Raw genomic sequence first — 13,977 nt, forward strand, 5'->3', positions numbered from 1 at the left:
AAATCACATTTACAGGGGCACCTGGGTGGCTCAGTCAGTTAAGTGACCAACTCTTGGTTTTGGCTCAGGTCATGATCTCAGGGTGGTGAGATCAAGCCCCACTGAGTGCGGATTCTCTCCTTCTCCCTCTGCCCCTCTCCTCCCCCCCACCCACCCAATGCTCTGGCTGTCTCTAAAAAAAAAAAAAATTCACATTTACAAACTATATTTTATGACATTCAACTTATCTGAGAAAGCAGGGCAAATGCTGGCTATTCTTTATGGTCCCAATTTTTTTAACAACAAATTAACAACCTAAAATTTACAATGTCCAGAATTCAACCAAGCATTACTAGGTCTATGAAGAAGAAAAAACAGACTCCTAAGCAGAAGAAAAATTAGTCACTATAAAACAATGCAGAAATACCAGAGATGGTGGAGCAAGATGACAAGGACATGAAAACAGCTATGAAAAATATGCTTCATATTCTCAATGATATAAAGGAAAACAACATAATGAAATAAGAAATGCAAAGTATAAAAAACGAACAAACATCTAGAAATTGGAAAATCCAATAGCTGAAATGAAACTTTGGTTGTAGGTACTTTTGCCATAAGCATCTTTGCCACATTTTTGCTACAAGCCTTTTCAGCACATAACTAATTGGCCCTAAGGCAATTTTGCAGTAAAAGATAAAAAATTAAATGATTGACAGTTTGCGTATTATTAAGCAAAAGAAGCCGATCTGAGAAGGCTACCTACTACTGTATGATTCCAACCATATGGCATTCTGGAAATGGGAAAATTGTGGAGACAGTAGAAAGATCAGTGATTGCCAGGATTTAGAGTCAAGGGATGATTAGGTGGAGCAGAGGATTTTTAGGGCAGTGAAAATACTCCATAGGATACTGTAGTGAATACATAACGAATGTTACATTTTTTAAAAGGATGATAACAAATAATATTATACATTTGTCTAAACCCACAGAATATGCAACACCAAGGGTCAGCCCTAATGTAAACTATGAACTCTGCATAATAATGATGTGTCAATGTAAGTACATCAATTGTAACAAATGTACCACTCTGGTGGAGGATGTTAATTCGGGAGGCTGGGCAAGTGTAGCCGGGAGTATATGAGAATTCTCTGCAGCTTCCTCTCAATTTTTTTTTAATGACCTAAAGATTTGAGCAGGAACTTCACAAAGGAATATATAGAAATACACATTATGTACATTTAAAAAAATTTTTAGGGGCGCCTGGGTGGCTCAGTCATTGAGCATCCGCCTTCGGCTCGGGTCATGATCCCGGGGTCCTGGGATCGGGCCCCACATCGGGCTCCCTGCTCAGCATGGAGTCTGCTTCTCCCTCTCCCCCTCCCCCTGCTTGTGTTACCTCTCTCGCTGTGTCTCTCTCTGTCAAATAAATAAAATCTAAAAAAATTAAAAATTAAAATTAAAAAAATAATAAAAAAATCTTTAATCTCATTTGTCATCAGGGAAATATACATCAAAACCAACATGAAATCTCACTTCACATTCACTAAAATAGCTAAAAGTAAAACAGAATGAAAATAATAAGTGTTGGCAAGGATGTGAAGCATCTGGAACTCTCAGAGGCTGCCAGTAGAAATATAAAATGGTACAGTTACTTTGGAAAAGACTTTGACAGCTTCTTTAAAAGTTAAATTTTCCCTATACCATTTGGCTCATAAATTCTACTTCGAGGTATTTACTCAAGAAAAATAGCAACATATGCCCACAAAAAGAGCTGTACAAACTGCTCATAGCTGATTTTTTCATAATAGCCAAATACTAGAAAAACCCCAAATGTCCATCAATGGCTAAACAAATTGTGCTCCATCCATACAATGGAATATTACTGAGCCATGAAAACAAACTGCCAATGTGTGAAGCAACGTGAATGATTGGGTTGGGTAAGACTGTCCTGAGTCTGAACCTCAGCACTGCTTATTTACGTAAGAAGCCTTCAGCTATTACTCCCATGAGAATAGTTCCCTTTGCAAGAAAATGTTATGTGGAAAGCCCAAATTCTTATTGGAGCCTCTAACACTTTGCTGCTGGATAAAAGCCAGTTCTCATGTCTTTATTAGTTTTGTTTTACTTGAGTTCATTTTTTGGTTTTGGTTTTTGGGGTCTTTTGAGGGATGGGTCAGCATTTTTAACTCAAAATTTGATTTTCTATATCATAACTCAGGACTTAATATGTTTCTCTAATAGTATGAGCTTTAGTTCAAAATAGCTTTTCACTTTATTGCTAGGTTTGATGCTTCCAATAATTTATAACTGTGTATCACCTTCAATTATAAGATTATTTCTTTTTTGGTTATTTAATTTATTAGTTTAGTTTCTAAATGAAATGGCACACTCTTAGCAGTCAAATCTGAAAAATGCTGAGGGTTTTTTTTTTTTTTTCCCTTTTTTGGTGAAGGGTTGGGGAGAGGTAAGTGGATGGTGGTAGTTTGCTCTTAAAAATAAGGTTTACGGGGCGCCTCGGTGGCTCAGATGGTTGGGCATCTGCCTTCAGCTCAGGTCATGATCTCCAGGTCCTAGGATTGAGCCCCATGTCAGGTTCCAGCTGAAGCAGGGAGCCTGCTTCTCCCTCTCCCTCTGCCTCTCTCCCGCTTGTGCTCTCTGTCTCTCTCTCTCTCTCAAATGAATAAATAAAATCTTAAAAAAAAAAAAAAAGGTTTGGGAGGCTCACCTGGGTGGCTCAGTCAGTTAGGCATCCAGCTCTTGATGTTGGCTCTGGTCATGATCTAGGTCCTGGGATCCAGCTCTGTGCTCAGTGGGGAGTCTGCTTGAGGATTCTCTTTCTCCCTTTCCCTCTGCCCATCCCCCTGCTTGTTCTCTCTTGCTTTCTCTCTCTCAAATAAATAAATACATCTTTATTTTTTTTCTTAAATTTTATTTTATTATGTTATGTTAGTCACCATACAATACATCATTAGTTTTTGATGTAGTGTTCCATGATTCATTGTTTTCATATAACACCCAGTGCTCCATGCAGTACGTGCCCTCCTTAATACCCATCACCGGGCTAACCCATCCCCCCACCCTCCCCCCCTAAAACCCTCAGTTTGTTTCTCAGAGTCCATAGTCTCTCATGGTTCATCTCCCCCTCCGATTTCCCCCCTTCATCTTTCCCTTCCTTCATAAGTGAAACCGTATGATAATTGACTTTCTCTGCTTGACTTATTTCACTTAGCATAATCTCCTCCAGTCCCATCCATGTTGATGTAAAAGTTGGGTAGTCATCCTTTCTGATGGCTGAGTAATATTCCATTGTATATATGGACCACATCTTCTTTATCCATTCATCTGTTGAAGGGCATCTCGGCTCTTTCCACAGGTTGGCTATTGCGGACATTGCTGCTATGAACATTGGGGTGCATATGGCCCTTCTTTTCACTACATCTGTGTCTTTGGGGTAAATACCCAGTAGTGCAATTGCTGAGTCATCAGGTAGCTCTATTTTTAATTTTCTGAGGCACCTCCACACTTTCCCAAAGTGGCTGTAGCAACTTGCATTCCCACCAACAGTGTAAGAGCGTTCCCTTTCTCCACAACCTCTCCAACATTTTTTGTTTCTTGCCTTGTCAATTTTTGCCATTCTAACTGGTGTAAGGTGATATCTCGGTGTGGTTTTGATTTGAATTTCCCTGATGGCTAATGATACAGCACGGCAGGCCCCTCCCCCGGAAGACAGGCTGGGAAAACAAGAGGCCAGCAACCCTACGGTCCCTAGAAAACAGGTAAATCTTTAAAAAAAAAATAATAAAGTTTGGGCCCCTTGGTGGCTCAGTCATTTAAGCATCCAACTCTTGATTTCGGCTCAGGTCATGATCTCAGGGTTGTGAGATCAAGCCCTGCCTCAGGCTCTGCAATGGGCATGGAGCCTGCCTAAGATTCTTCCTCTCCCGGGCGCCTGGGTGGCTCAGTTGGTTAAGCGACTGCCTTCGGCTCAGGTCATGATCCTGGAGTCCCTGGATCGAGTCCCGCATCGGGCTCCCTGCTCGGCAGGGAGTCTGCTTCTCCCTCTGACCCTCCCCCCTCTCATGCTCTCTCTCTCATTCTCTCTCTCTCAAATAAATAAATAAAATTTAAAAAAAAAAAAAAAAAGATTCTTCCTCTCCCTCTGCCCCTCTGCCACCCAGCTCTCTAAAAACTAAAAATTAAAAAAAAAAAAAAGGTTTGTTTTTTCAGTTTATATGTGATACTTGCTTATTATAGAAAACTGTTGTATTTCCCTCTTTCCCCACATTTTGGAAGCACTCTTTCCTGCAGATCTCCCATCAAAAGTGATTCAAGTGGGACTAACTCCATGCACGCATTTCCCCCCACTCCTCCATTACTAACAACAGAAGTGGGCGTGTGCTTATTAGAACAAGGTAGCCATGTGACCTAACAAGGGTAATCACAAACTGCAGGGCGTTTTGTTTTTGTTTTAATTGAAATATAGTTGGCACACCATGTTACATTAGTTTGAGATGTCAGGCGTAGTGATTCGATGATGCTCCATGCTATGCTGTGCTCACCACAAGCGGAGCTCCCATCTGTCGCCCTACAACAGTACCATTGACTCTATTCCCTGTGCTATGCCTTTCATCCCATGACTTACTCATTCTGTGACTGGAAGGCTGTCCCTCACACTCCCTTTCCCTCACGCTGCCCATCCTCCCACCCCCTTCCCTCCGGCAACCACAAGTTTGTCCTCAGGAGCGTCTGACATACAGGCATCAGAAGAGTGAAACTTTCTTCAGTTCTGGGATACAGAGCTATGAGAATGACAGAAGTGGAGATCTTTTTCAGCCGTCTTCTCTGGTCTCACAAAAGAAGCCATCTGTATCACGGAAAAATGTTATTGATACACAAAAAGCCACAGAGACGAGATGAAATGAGAGGACGGTTAGACTCATCACCATGTCATTGGAGCCCCTGGATCCGGACTGAAGTGTGCTCTATCCCTGGGATTTTTGGTTACGTGGCTGATAAATTTTTATATTTGCTCATACTTGTTGGAGTTGGGTTTCTGTTGCTTGTAACCGAGAGTCGACAATGAAACAGAAAAGTATAAAAGGGAAAAACAAGTACTGTTAATTCCACCATCAAAAGACTACTGGATTTTTCTGGTATTTTTGTGCATTTGATGCCAATCGTTTTCCATGCATACTAATAATCATATACCACAATTCTATATCTTTTTTTAAAAAACTTAACATAATTATGGAAGCATTTCTTGGGTACTTCAAAATTATTTGCAAATATCATTGTTCATGGATATCTCATCATGCAACCATGCTATAATTATGACCATCCCTCCATTATTGGATACTTAACTTGTTTCCAATTTTTCTCCATTATGAATTATACTACAATAAATATCTTTGTACCCAGAGATTTTTTCCTGCATTTAGGATTATTTCCTTCATATATAATCTCAGGAATTCAATTACTGTGCAAAACATATGAACATTTTAAATGTCCATGATAAAATGTGACAAATTTATATCCAAACAGTTGTATAATTAATAACCTCAGCAAAAGTGCATGAAGATGCTAAATTCATGACTACATTAAATATTGCCACTTAAAACGATCTTTCATTAGTTGTATGGTTGAAAATGACACGGCATAACTTTGTTGTTTTAATTTGTATTTATTAGAGAGAAATTCATTTGCATAAACTTATTAGTCATTTATTTTTTCCTTTTTGTTGCTTGTCTCTTCTTGTCTCTACCCACGTGTTTACTGGGGATGTTGTGTTTTTCTTACCAATTTGACCTCTCTTTTTTTTTTTTTTAAGTTTATTTATTTATTTGTTTTTAAGTAATCTCTACACCCAACATGGGGCTTGAATTCACAACCCAGAGATCAAGAGTCGAGGGCCCTGCTGACTGAGCAAGCCAGGCACCCATGTTCCTCTCCTTTTAGACTCAAGAGTCTCCTCTATCCCATGTAGAGTCTTGGTAGTCATTTTTATATACTTTTAGAGTATTTTTAATAGTTTTACTTTCTACTTTAAGTTCATTTAACTATCCAATCTATGTGCAATCTTTTTCAAGCATATGTGAGGAAAAGGCCACGATTTTTCTTTTGTTCTAAACAACTGAAATGCATAAAGCTTCTTTGATCGCATATTAAACTTTCACATATTTTAAGGTCTAATTCTGGTCGATCTTATCTTCCATTAATCTGTCTCTTCTTATGCCAGGAATACCCTGCTTTAATTGCTATGTTTTCGTAATGTGCTTCAACAACTAGTAAGGCTAGCTGCCATTCCCACTTGTAAGTTTTTATTTTTAAAATTTTATTCTTATATCGTCTCATCTGTTTGCTCTTTCAAATGATCACCACAAAAGGAAAAAACTAACACCTCTGAAAATTCACCAGCAGCAACAAAATAAGAAAAGGGGTAAAACTACAAGTCAGAAACTTCAAAATGTGGCTATTGAATAAAGAAACGAAAGAGTCTGTCAGAGCAAGGCCTGGCTTCTAATCCCACTGCAGCCTCCTACCCGCCATGACGGCCCCGATGAGAGAGGGGGATTGGACAAATTCCTGAGAGTTCTCACTAATACTGCCCAACCCAGAGGAAAACACTCAGAGGTAAGCTAGCAGCCCAAGAAAACACTCATCAGAGTAAAGGCCCCAACTTCAGCTCTCAGTGGACACAGGAAAAGCCCCAGGAAACTATCAGGAACCCAGAGGTATTCTACCATGAGGACAGGATGCATGGCCAACATGATAGATTAATTCCTGGTACCAGATATTTAACATCATTTCAGAAGAGAGACTAAAACCCAGGTTACTCAACAAAGGCTGCACACAGCCCCAGCAGAACGCTGTTCCTACCCTTTCTGTCCTCAGTCTCAGAAGAGCAGATAGAATGTGAGACTTTAGCCCCACCCTGTCGCCTGAAAGGGAGACATGCGTGTCAGGGATGGAAGTCATGGAGAACTCATCCTCACTGTCTCAGGGAGAGCTGAAGTTCTGGAAATTGCTGCCCACATTCAATACAAACAAGCTAGAATTAATCAGATAGTAATCAAGCACAACATGCCAAAGAGGAGCCAAGAACCCAGGCAGGGAGAAAAAAATACAAGTCAAGGAAAAAAAAAAAAAAAACTTCCTGGGGCACCTGGGTGGCTCAGTCAGTTAACCGTCTGCCTTTGGTTCAGGTCATGATCTCGGGGTACTGGGATGGAGCCCCGCATCGGGCTCCCTGCTCAGCGCAGAGCCTGCTTCTCCCTCTGCCTCTGCCCCCCCAACTTGTGCTTTCTCCCTCTCTCTCTCAAATAAATAAATAAAATCTTAAAAAATAAATACTTCCCAAGAATGTGTGTTCTATGGAAGACTGTGATGAAAACATGAATAAAATAAGAGGGAGCTCAACAACAGGAGGATAAAGTAATGAAACTTCCAGAACATTGATAAGTAAGAACAGAAAAAGTAGTTGTCCTTGTTTTGTACCCAATTTTGATAAGGACATATTTGGTGTGCATATTTGTTTATTATAATGCTAGACACTATTTAGAATTTGTTATTCTTTATCATGTTAAGGAAATAGCATTCTATTTCTAATTCATAAAATGTTTCAGTAACAAATGGTTGAACACTGACTCAACCTATTTCAGCTGGCAAAAACAAGCTATTTTGCAAGGTCGTTTTTTTCTTGTACCACACTTACAAAGAACCTCAGTGCAGTCCTCAGAACTTGTCCACATGAATGATGAGTGAGACATTTCATCATATTTCCTTTTAACAGCCAGACTTTCTGTCATGCAGCAAATTTAATGACTCATTTTACAAAGGCAAGTTTTTCCACTATTAGTATTTACAGGGTTGCTGACGTTAGAGCTACAGGTTGTATAAATGCCCTGTCCTCCAAATGTCTTGAAACTAGAAAGAAGGAAAGGCTGGTGGGATTGGGGTTCATTCTTTCTACAAACATGAGCTTTGAAGCTAGGCAGCTCTGAGTACAAACCCTGGCTCTGCAATTTACTAGTCATGGCTTTGAACCACAACTTAGCTTCTCTAAGCACCAATTTTCTCATGTGACAGTTGGGTCAATGATATTTAATTTACAGAGTGCTGCAAGAATTAAATAAAAAAAATGCATTTCAAGCAGGTACCTCAAAATGATTATTTATACTATTGTCATTGCTCTTTTTTTTAAATTATTATGTGCCTGGCACATAATAGATAATGAATATGTGTTGAATGAATAAATGATCTCTGTAAAAATTCAGAGATTAAATAGAAAGTCTATGCCCACAAGAGATTTGCCAGTGAGGAAATTAATTGCAAATAAAATAAATCTAGATAAAATTGGAGTTCTAGGTTTGATTTCATGGGGCCTAACGACTTTTTTTTTTTTTTTTCTGAAAAAAAAATTTATTTTAAATTCCAGTCTAGTGCCTTAATTCTGTTACCCTGTTACTAAGTATTCTTCCTAACTAGATCTCAGCCTGGTTCCTGAGCACATTCACAGAGTAATTCCTGACCCCTTGTACTCTTTGGGTGCAAATAACAGAAATCAACTCAAGCTAGCTTAAGTTAAAAGAGGAAATTGTACAAAAATCTAGGAACTGGTGTCTCATAGGACTCATAGGCAGGGATATAACTGAGTGTCAAGAAGGAATGGAACCAAAAAAGCTTCTGGGAACTAGAATTCTCTCTCTCTCTCTCTCTCCCTCTCTCTCCCTCTCCCTCCCTCCCTCCTTCCGACTTTCAGTTCTGTTTCTCTCTGACTGTTTCTTTCTCCAAGGTGAGACTTTTCTCTCTCTAGACTGCATGGCAGAAGATGGTCACCTATGAGTCTTGAATCTGCATGTTTTGCATCCATCCTAATTTATATTCCTGGAGGCACTCTGGTTGGCCTGGCTTAGATTAAACACCTGCCCTTATCCATTCAATGGCCTCTAGGAGAAAGGGATCAGAATGGACCACAGAATGGATCACCTTCACTGCTTGAAGTGAAGGGGCAGGGGGTGGCCCACCTTGAGTGGAGAAATGGCAGAACAGCCAGCAGGTGTCCACGACACCTAGCCCCTACCACACACTGACCCTTAACCTGTCACAGCCCTAATCTTAACCACAAACTGAGCACCACATTAACCTTAATCTTGGCCCAGGAATTCCACTTACACTGATATTGTGAAACACACATAAATGAGAAAGTGAAGAGATCTTGCTTCACTTACTTTTGGGAAAATGTGGTTTTTACATAGTGAATTTTATTCGAAATCGTGTTTATTTACTGTAAAATACTTGAGTAAAAACTAAAAGATTAAAGGAAAAAATCTAGTTCTTTCTAAACATTCTTTTTTTTTTTTTTTTAAGATTTTATTTATTTATTTGAGAGAGAGAATGAGAGACAGAGAGCATGAGAGGGAGGAGGGTCAGAGGGAGAAGCAGACTCCCTGCTGAGCAGGGAGCCCGATGCGGGGCTCGTTCCCGGGACTCCAGGATCATGACCTGAGCCGAAGGCAGTCGCTTAACCAACTGAGCCACCCAGGCGCCCCTTTTTCTAAACATTCTTAAAATCCTGGATATTTCCAAACATTCCTAAGTAAAACACTGTATATAGAATAAAATTTCTGAATTTGGAGGTAAATATTTCTGCTTTGGTCCCTGTTGGTGGGGTCATGCTGATTTCTTTAGTCTCTGCACAGAATGTAATGTATTCTCATCAACCACTCCACGCACAGTAAAATTCAGAGTTTGGCGTTACAATCAAGACCTTACTTGGCCCCAGCCTCCCTTGGTCATGGAGTTTTTGGTACCTTCCATGTTCTCTCTTTAACAAGGGTCTATCTCAAGATTGGACTTATTTTCTTTGACCTCTATCAACTTCAGGGTAAATTACGTACCTTCTTGGGGTCCCTGCTACCTCTCAATCCCTTCTCCTTTTCCTTCTTCAGGAGTATCACAGTACATAAGATGTCCAGGGCCAGCCAAGATGCAATGAGCCAGCAACAGTCTATCTTCCCCACTGATTACAACCAAAACTTATGGACAAAATACAAAAAAACAAATATCTAAAATATACCAATTGTACACATGCATGGCAGACCCAAAGAAGTGTAGCAAAGGCTTCAAGAACTAAACTACCAAAGACCCAGACTAAATTCAGAGCTGTGCATGTGACAGATCGACCCAAATACCATAGCAAAGATTTAAAAACTGAGCTGACATTGGAATCACCACCCACAAAAGGTGAGATACAACTTGTAGTTTGGACCGAAGCCAACTGATTACTTGCTAACACAAGCAAACAAAAAATCAACATTCTCTAGAGATTTTAACAGAACCCAGAATCTCCTAACATAATATTCAAAATGTTCTGGATACAATTCAGAATTACTGAATGCACAAAGAGCCAGAAAAATCTGACCAGTACTCAGGAGAAAAGGTAATCAACAGATGACCCCAATTGGAATTACCAGACACAGACTTTATAACACCCATTATAACCATGAGGTAAAGATGAACATTCTTGAAATAAGAGGATAAAGTTCTTAGCAGAGAAAGAAGAACAATTTTTTAAGCTAAATGGAAAATTTTAAACTAGAAGTTACAATATCTGAAATTCACAGTTCTACCAGATGTGCTCAATAGCAGAATGGAGATGACAGAGGAAAGAAAACCTGAAGATAGGTCAAGAGAAATTATACAGGGGCACCTGGGTGGCTCAGCTGGTTAAGCCTCTGCCTTCGGCTCAGGTCATGATCCCAGGGTGCTGGGATCGAGCCCCACATCAGGCTCCCTGTTTGGTGGGGAGCCTGCTTCTCCCTCTCCCTCTGCCACTCCCCCTGCTTCCTCTCTCTCTCTTTCTCTCTCTGTCAAATAAATAAAATCTTTAAAAAAGAAAAAGAGAGAGAGAGAAATTATACAATAAGAAGAACAGAGAGGAAAAGATTGAAAAGAATTAATGTATCCTTAAGTGCTTGTCAATCTAACATTCATGTCATTGGAATCTCAGAAAAAGAGAAAGATTGAGTCAGAATATGTATTTGAAGAAATAATGGCAGAAAACATTCCATATTTGGTGAAAGGTATCTATTTACAGTTTCAAGAAGCTCAATGAATCCCATCAGGTTAAGTTAAAAAAAAAAAAAAAACATACCCAGATATATCATAATCAAACTGTTGAAAACCAAAGGTAAAGAAAACACATTAAAAGCACCTGGAAGCAAAGATGATAAATTACACATAAGAGAAGCTATTACTACTTCTTATCAGAAACCTCGGTGCCCTGAAGACAATGAGAGAATATCTTTAAAGTGCTAGAAGAAAAATTAATAAATAAATAATCATAAAAAGTGCTGGAAGTGTGCGTGGCTGGCTCAGTTGGTAGAGCATGTGACTCTTGATCTTGAGGTTCAAGCTCCACGTTGGGTGTGGAAATTACTTAAAAATAGAAAGTGCTGGAAGGAAAGAACTGTCAACTCGGAATTCTATAGCCAGCAAAAATATCCTTCAAGAATGTAGGCAGAATAAAGGTATTCTCAGATGAGGGAAAACTAAGAGAATTCATCACTTGCAGAAAAGAAATGGCTCTAAGAGAAATGGCAAAGGAAGTTTTTTGGGTTGAGGGGTAATTATACCAGAGGGAAAAAGAACTTTAGGAATGAAGAAAGAATAAAAGAAATGATGAATATCTAGATAAATAGGGTATTTGGGGCCTCTTAAATTCTTCAAAATATGGAGGACTGTTGAAAGCGAAAATTATAACATTGTCTGTAATGTTTCAATGGATATAGATGTAGTATACACACCAACCACAACATGAAGGGATCAGGACACAGAACCCTATTTGATTATAAGGCATGTGTATCTTATTTGAAGTGGTAAAATATTAATTCTAAGTATATTGTGAAAAGTTAGGTGTACACATTGTAATTCCTAGAGCAACTACTAAAAAATACCAAGACATAGCCAAAAATTCAATAAATAAATTAAGATAAAATACTATGAAATATTCAGGTAATAAAAAAGTTAGGAAAGAGAATAAAATAGCATATGATACATATACAAAGTACGTGTTAGTTGACTATGTTGTCATTAAGGCATTTGGTCTACAGTAGACAAGTTTTTGGAGAGTCAAAAGTTATACACAGATTTTTGACTATGTGGATGGTTGGTGCCCCGAAACCCCACATTGTTCAAGAGTCAACTGTATAGATAGAGATAAAGCAACACGATGGGAAAAGATATACCATGCAAACAGTAATCAAAAGAAAGCTGGAATGCCTATATTACTTTCAGACAAAGTAGACTTCAGAATAGGGCAAATCACTGGAGGTAAAGAAAGGCATTATATAATGATAAAAGAATAAACTTACTGAGAAGACATAATATTAAATGAGAATGCACTTAACAGGAGAACTCCAAAATACAGGAAGCAAAAGCTGGCAGAACTGAAGAGAAATAAAGAAATGCATAATTATATTTGAAGATATGATGGGACCGTGAAGATATCATGGGACCCTTAATCCTAAAATCTTGGCCACAGTTCCTCTCAGGAGGGGCTGTGCAGATTTGCTCTCTCCGTTTCCACAAAGAATTGGCCCTGCTCCAGAGAGCTTAAAGTGAGTGACCCCATGTCCAGTCCAATGCTGTGAAGATCCCACCCTACCCAGATGTGGGCTGCGAGCATGACCAGATGTCCACTACTTGTTGAAATTTTAGAGAAAACCAACAGTAATCTTCAGCAATATCTTTCTGAGAAACCTAAGAAAATTCAAACATAACACTAAGAGTTCATGGTGGACAGGTGTTTTCACATTCGTCATCCACTCTCCCACTGCTGATAACTGTGTTTTGAATTAGAGAAAATACCCTTTCTCCAGCTTGAGCCCTAATCAACTTAAGTCAATAAGTATAGTCCATCCTCCTGACTGAAGTAATTGGTCAGAGATGGGCATACAACCTAGTGAGAGCCAGTGAGATGCAAGGATATACTTGCTGGGGCTTCTGGAAAAGAGAACTTCTACTCTCCTCCATGGGAACCACCAGAAAAGAGGATGTGCCTTTAGCCAGATAATGTGGTGGGAGGATACCAGAGCTGGCAGGCTGCCAGTCAGTCTATTTGATATCGTGATGAAAAGCCTAGCAGTATACTGTATAGAGCCTGAGTGTTAAGCCTACACTGCTGGAAGGACAGATAGAAAAAGGGTCTTTGATATCCCTTGAGCCTCTGGTTCAAGGCTTACCTAATGACAGAATAGCTGCTCTGGTAGTTTCCATCATGCAAGGGAATTCTTTTTTTTTTTTTCCTCTCAAGTGAGAGTTGGGTTTTCTGTCATTCATAACATAGAGTCCCAACATGCAATTTATCCCTTCAACCCTCTCTAAACCCTATGTCTTTCTCCAAAAAATGAAAACAAAAGGCATGTGATTCAAGTGCTTCTACTTTTAATGCTGAACAATATCTTTACTTGTAGAAAATGATGATGTGCAAACACTGTAAAAGACGAAGTTTAGTATGTAGAAATAATAATCACTTAATGATGAGCAATACACAAAAGAGAATAATTCAGAATTTAAAACTGAGAGCAAAAGAAAAAAGTTTCCCATTTCTGTTTATACAGAATGCTATTAATTCTGCTTTTGCTAAAAACTTTGAAAAGTGTTACTCAAGCTATTGTCTCCTGGGAGGATATTTACCATCATCAACCACCTATACTTCTTTATTTTTTGTTAGAAATGTTTGACAACTAAAAATTGTATATATTTACATGTACAATGTGCTGGTTTGCTGTAGATAAACATGAAATAATCACTGCAATCAAGCTAGTTCATATATCCATCATCTCAGATAGTATTTTTCTTCTTCTTCTCCTTCTTCTTCTTCTCCTTCCTCCTCCCCTTCTTCTTCTCCTCCTCCTTCTTCTTCTTCTTCTTCTTCTTCTTCTTCTTCTTCTTCTTCTTCTTCTTCTTCTTCTTCTTCTTCTTCTTCTTCTTCTTCTT

This window comes from Phoca vitulina, unplaced genomic scaffold (genome assembly GCF_004348235.1).
Source record: "Phoca vitulina isolate PV1807 unplaced genomic scaffold, GSC_HSeal_1.0 scaffold8, whole genome shotgun sequence".
Classification (NCBI taxonomy): Eukaryota; Metazoa; Chordata; class Mammalia; order Carnivora; family Phocidae; genus Phoca; species Phoca vitulina.